Here is a 6,484-nt window from a genome sequence, read left to right as displayed (position 1 = left end):
TTCTCTATGACTCTAACCCCCCAAACAGTCAATTTATTTTCGGCTCTGTTAAACACAAACACAATGCAAAATGCAGCATTTTACAGTAAATTGTGGCGCATACTGATGATTTTTTACAATATTTTCTTATAATTTAAATTTTTCTCTTTATATATATTATTTTATTTATAATTCATTTTATCTTATACTTCTTTCTCTTTTCATATATTTCTTAGTCAGAAAATAATATTGTAAAAATGTCGGATAGTCAATACCACTTAGAATAGAATTAGTCATCAAATGACTTTTTTTTTAATACATGAGAATCAAACAATGTATTAGAAAATTTATAATAATTATGAATCATGTTCAATCAATTGAGTTAAATTTTTTTTAGTCATCAATTGACTAATAATACAAAAAATATTGTCCAAATGAACTAATCATGTATGCTTGGAAGATAACTAAAGTCAATTCTTGTCAATGGAAAGGTTCAAAATTTATCTATGTTAAAATAAATTTTACTCACCTCAATTAATTTTAGAAACAATAAATTTTACCTAATACAGTTGAGTTGTATTTTTAAAATGCATTTTAATACTGGCAACCGTGATTTTAGCCTCGATCAAACAAGCTTTTTTTTTTTGTCCTGATACGGCATACGAAAGCTGTAACTTGAGACTTTGATGAGTCTGAAACTGTTGATGAGTCTGAAACTGTTAGGATGATTGTTTTATTAAAAAAATGAAAAAGTTTGAGTTTATTGAGTTTGGTTAGGTGTTTTCGTCATTCAAATTAGGATCATCTAACATATAGGAGGAACCACTGACACCAGTGTAAAAGATTAATAACACAAGACAATGTATGATGAAGGATGGATTCATGCATTAAGCCATTAAGCTGACAAACATAAAACACCCATTGTAACAAGACAACTGTATGAAGGATGGATTCATGCATTAAGCCATTAAGCTGACAAACATAAAACACCCATTGTAACGAGATCGAAAAGTAGCTGAAAATCATTAATTAAAGAAAGAGGAATAGAAATAAGAGGTTTTGGAGATATTAATCTATGAACAAGTAAATAAAACTTATTTATCATTATAGGTAAATATAATACTTCCTTATATTAATTTATTGTTAAATTATTATTATTTTAATTATATTTTATTATTAATTATCTATTTATTAAAATATCTTTAATCACTTTACAACTTGTTTCTAGTCAGTAAACAATGAATATGTAAACTAAGACAAACTTTTTTTTCCTTTTTCATGAGAATTGATCAGAAAAATGGAATGAGTGACATGATGATGAGTCTTAATAATTTTATGTGGAAAAAGTGACATGATATGTGCTAATAATTTTAAGAGTAATTTTTTAAAAAATAATATAAATTAATTAATTAACTTTCTTAATTTTCATGAATTAGTAAAAGAGTCTAATATAGAGATATAGCGAGAATAACAATTAGTTAGAGTTGGTACATGGCACTTGAACCATTTGTCATTTTGTTAGAACCATATGTTAGAGTTGGTATATAGAGAACTACACTTATTTTCTTTTAACATTTTTATCTTACCCTATAAATTCCTATAAAATACTTATAAACGCTATAATATCAGGTTATTGTTCATCTTTGACTTGGCTTTTAAGAACTTATGTTGTTAGAATCTTTATCTTTCTTCACTTGCACCATTGGATCTTTTGTAGCAACTTAAATCTAATAGCTCAACTAACAATGCATGGTATGTAATCTGGCACATTCTCTTTGGTAATTATTTATTTATGGTAGGAAATTGGATAAGAACCTCAATTGCAGTCTTTCAATCTCTAACTGAAAAAAACTACATTTTGAATGCAGTATGCTGAATGAAGTTTCATGTATTGAACCCCTTACCATCTAATCTAGTTCGTTGATTATGGTAAGTCCTTCATGTGATGCTATTGATAATTTGACATGTAGTTGAGTGACCATATTGAGTGATGATTAATGCCTTGTGTTAGAAGAGTTGTATGAAATTTTAGGATTTAATGAACATGCTTACTTGCCTAGAATTAATCTGTTTGATGAAATCACTAAATTAGAGGCAACTTTGATTAATAGATGTTAAGTTTATGTGATGGTGTATTAAGAATAAACTGAATGACTAAATATGTTGTCACCCTTTTGGTATACATAGCTAGGTGAAGTAAAAAGTTGTTTTTCCTTCTGTTGGTTGAAAGTTATAATGTTAAAAGTCAATTATTCATAACTAGAATGCTAAATTTTTGTAAATAAAATGAGAAATATCGAGGTGGTTATATAATCGTCATAATTTTTTAAAAGAATATCACAACAGTTAAGCAACTGTCACAAATTGATTCATTAATCTTGTTTTTGTACTTTGTGTCGAGTTATAAATGGACGCAAAGTGTGCATGCACATAGAGATAATTTGTCCAATGATTTTTTTAACTGTCACAATATTAACCCATGACGAACAATATTGCGATGGACAACCATTAGAAAGTCTTCTTCGGGATAGTTGTAATCGTCTCCACTTACATTTTTTAACTATCACAATTTAGCGATTTTGTTGCATGCCTCTTTATGTCGTGTTATTGTGTAATATCTTTTTCATTCCTTATATAACACCGCTAGGTCATTTTCACGGGAAAAAGTAGGACCTCATCTTCGATTATTTTATGTATTTTTATGCATCATGTCATTCATGTGTATGCTTGTTCATGTCATGAAAAATTTAAGTTAACTTGAGTTGGTTTGATTTTATTCACCAAGGTTGTTTACTTAGGTATGTTTGACACTCAGATTGAAATTGCTAGATATCTATAGATATCTATGTACTTTGTTGTATCCTCTCCCAATTTCAAGATTTGAAAATTATGGCACATTTTTTTATATAGGACTCATGACAAAGCAACAATAAAATGTAACGGGAATGACATCAATTTTGATTGTAGCATGTATGATTAAGATACCATCCCAATACAAACTTCCCTCACAATGCATAATATTGTCCCCAAAAAGCTTTCTAATAATCATAAAACCTCAAAAAACCAACTCCCAAAGCTATTCCAATGATGATAGAAGCCTTATTCACACATCACAACGTTGTGTTAAACCCCCTCACCTTTTCAAATACTCCCTTCATCCCTTATTATAAGAACCTTTCAACTAATTTATGTTTCTTAAGAAAAATAATTAGTTTAGTTAATCACATTAAATTTATCAATTATTTATACTATCATTCCAAAATTATATTTTTATTATTTTTCTATCCACTTAATTATTTCTCATAGATATTTGGAGAGAGAGTAATAAAATAAAGATATGAAGTGGAAAAATAATAATTAATGCATCTAGAAATTAAAAAAAAATCTTATAAAAAAGGACAAACAAATTTCTAAAAAAAATTTTATAATTGGGACAAGGGAGTATTATAGACATACAATTGGATTCATAACTCAATCATTATATAAAAAATGTGATTTTTAATAAGCTATTAACTGCTTTAATAATTCTCATGAGATTTATTAATTTGTATCGTTGGTAAAAAAAGAATTATCTTTATATATATATTTTTATCTGAAAACATTTTATTTTTAATTAGTATTCATTTTTACTGATTTTATTGTTATTAATATTAATAGTGTATAACGGCATAAAGACGTTGCACAAAGAATGGAGAAAAGTAGCAAACCCTTACGGCAAAAACACGTCGATGGATTTTGATGCTCACTCAACTAAGTCTATGAATTTTGATACCCACTCAATCGGCTATATCTATGACTATGACTTTCTTTTGAGTAGTCTATTAGCCATGTCCTGGAAATTTTAGTCACGTATGAGGTAAGTATTGTGAAGGACAATTTACCATAAATTACTTAGCTAGGGGCTAAAGACCCTAATAATTGGTAAATCCTTCACCCGACCTACAAATAAAAATTAGGCTCGTAAGACTCTATTTTATTTAACTTTTGCTTTTTCGAATCTTGCAAATTCTTCACAAAGAAAGTGTCTTTTTTTTTTTTTTACCTTATCTCCTTTATATGATTAAGAGGAGTAACGTACTAATTATATATTCTTTTCTTAATGTTTTTATATTATTATTATAATTTATTAAAAATTATAAAATCACAAATAAAGTTTATTTAATGAAAACTGATCGAGACCCATAAATTTTCATGATCTTCAATGAATTTTACTCAGTAATAAAAATATATTAAAATGAATATGTTAGAAAATGTGTTACCTTGTGATCAAATAAGCCATCTAGAAATAATTCACCTTCTTTGGGTCAATTGATCAAGCTAGTATTGATCTTTATGTTAACTCTTACCTTTTGATCTTCAATATTCTTATGGCGAAATCCAGCAATTTGATTAACAATAAAACTAATAGTACGAAAAAAGAATTCGTGAAATTGTACGAACACTGTATTTTTGTTTTTTTTTATCTCATTTTCCGAGTCCTGTTTTTATCCAATCACCTCATGCTCTTCGTTTTTTCTCATTTGTATATGTCACATAATTTGTCCTTTTCGTTAAAATAAAGGTTATATTAACAGAAATAATTGTAAATTCTGTTTTTATTCTTCGGCCATGACAATTTTTTGTGCTTGATAGCATCTATTGGCTATTTAATTTTCTCTGTCTTTTTTGTGCAAAAAAATATATATAGTAGAAATGTCTACAGGATCTCCCAAAATCTTCCGTAGGACATTGATTAATTTATGGAAGAGGGAATAGAATTAGAATAAGAGAGAGAGAGAAAAAATGAAAAGATATGAATTAAATTTTTATGTAGCTTCTGTAAAAATAATCTGCATTATATTATATATTATACGAATATATTAGACTATAATTCCACCATTGTTGATGTTTCGTGTCACAGTTTTACCAAACACGATAAAATAAGTATTTTTGCATGTAAAGCACGTATACAACACCACGCACCCTTTATACATATTTTCATGTATTCTTATCATTTAGCTTGTTGAGTACAAATTATTGATTCATTGACGAAGAAAGATTCAAAGTCTTAGAGATTAAGAAATCTTAAAAAGAAAAAAGAAAAAAACTTGCCTTGAAACAAGGCTAACGCCTAACGTAATCATTTTGAAATATTGATTAATTATTTCTAATATAAATTATATATATATAATTGATCAATAACAATCATAGTCTTTATTCAATGACCTAACACATACTAATTAGGTGTTGTTAAGCATCAACAATTCAATTTATATTCTAAAAGTATAATCTTCAGAGAAATAATGAAAGACCCTTCCTTTTTTATATATATGGCAGACCCAAATTGAATAAGACTCGAAAACTCAATTTTTGTCTTGAAACTAAATACTTGAAGTTATAATTAAAATGAAATACGTTTTCTCTCAAGAAAAATAAAACAAATTGAAATACAAAACACAAAACCATACCGAAATTAAGAGACTTAGAACATGTTTGATTTGCAGTTGTAAAATTACGTTTGAGGGAAAAATTAAAAAAAGAGAGAGTCAAATAGCATATTCCATAGAAATATAGGCAAATATATAAAGAAAATGAATTAGTAGCAATGTTTAATAGCATATTCCATTTTCATACCATACCATACCTGAAGGCTGAAACTGAAACTTGGAAATTGAAAGTGGGGATGCATGTGGTCACATGGGGTTGCAGTTGCAGCCAATTTGGCCAGTGGGGTTCTGCCAGCCAAGCAATGTCTTCATTTTAACTGGATGGACCCAAAGAATATGACCTTTTTATAAAAGAATCATTCTAAATAATTTTAGATATTTTTAAAATATATTCTAATAATAGTTTTCCTACTTACTACAAGATAAGATATTACATATGTTTATTTATTTTTATTCAAATTATTAATAAAATATAATAAAACAGTAAAATATTACTCTTCATATTTCACAAAATTATTATTATGAAGAATCATGTTTATTTTTCACTGCATTCAGTTTAATAATATTTATAGATTTACACTCAATTCCTATGCTGCTTATGGATGGACGTGGCTTTCTTTATGTTAATGAGAAGGTTGCTTATGATTAAGACTTTCATTTGTCTAAATTTATCCAAAATATCTTTATATTCTTAAAAAATATTTATTTTTAATTTAAGTTTTTAGTATTTATTTTAATAATTTTCATTGATTTTTATATGTCTATGTAAATTTAAAATAAACTATTATTATTATTATTATTATTATTATTATTATTATCAATTCTTAATTTTGAATTAGCATCTAATTTATATCACTGTAAATAATTCTCTATTAAAATTTATATTATTAATTAGTCATCTTTATTTTTAAGTTAAAATTTATTTATTTTCAATATTTTAGTTATCTTTTTTTCATCGTCTTTTTACTTAAAAACAAAAAATTAAGAACTTAGATAGATCTGAATTGGAAGAATATTGCATCAAAACCTTTTAATATAAGCAAAACATTCTAAAGATGCATGTATATTGTTATATGAAA

Source organism: Glycine soja, chromosome 1, assembly GCF_004193775.1.
Source record: "Glycine soja cultivar W05 chromosome 1, ASM419377v2, whole genome shotgun sequence".
NCBI lineage: Eukaryota > Viridiplantae > Streptophyta > Magnoliopsida > Fabales > Fabaceae > Glycine > Glycine soja.
This window is presented reverse-complemented; position numbering follows the sequence as displayed.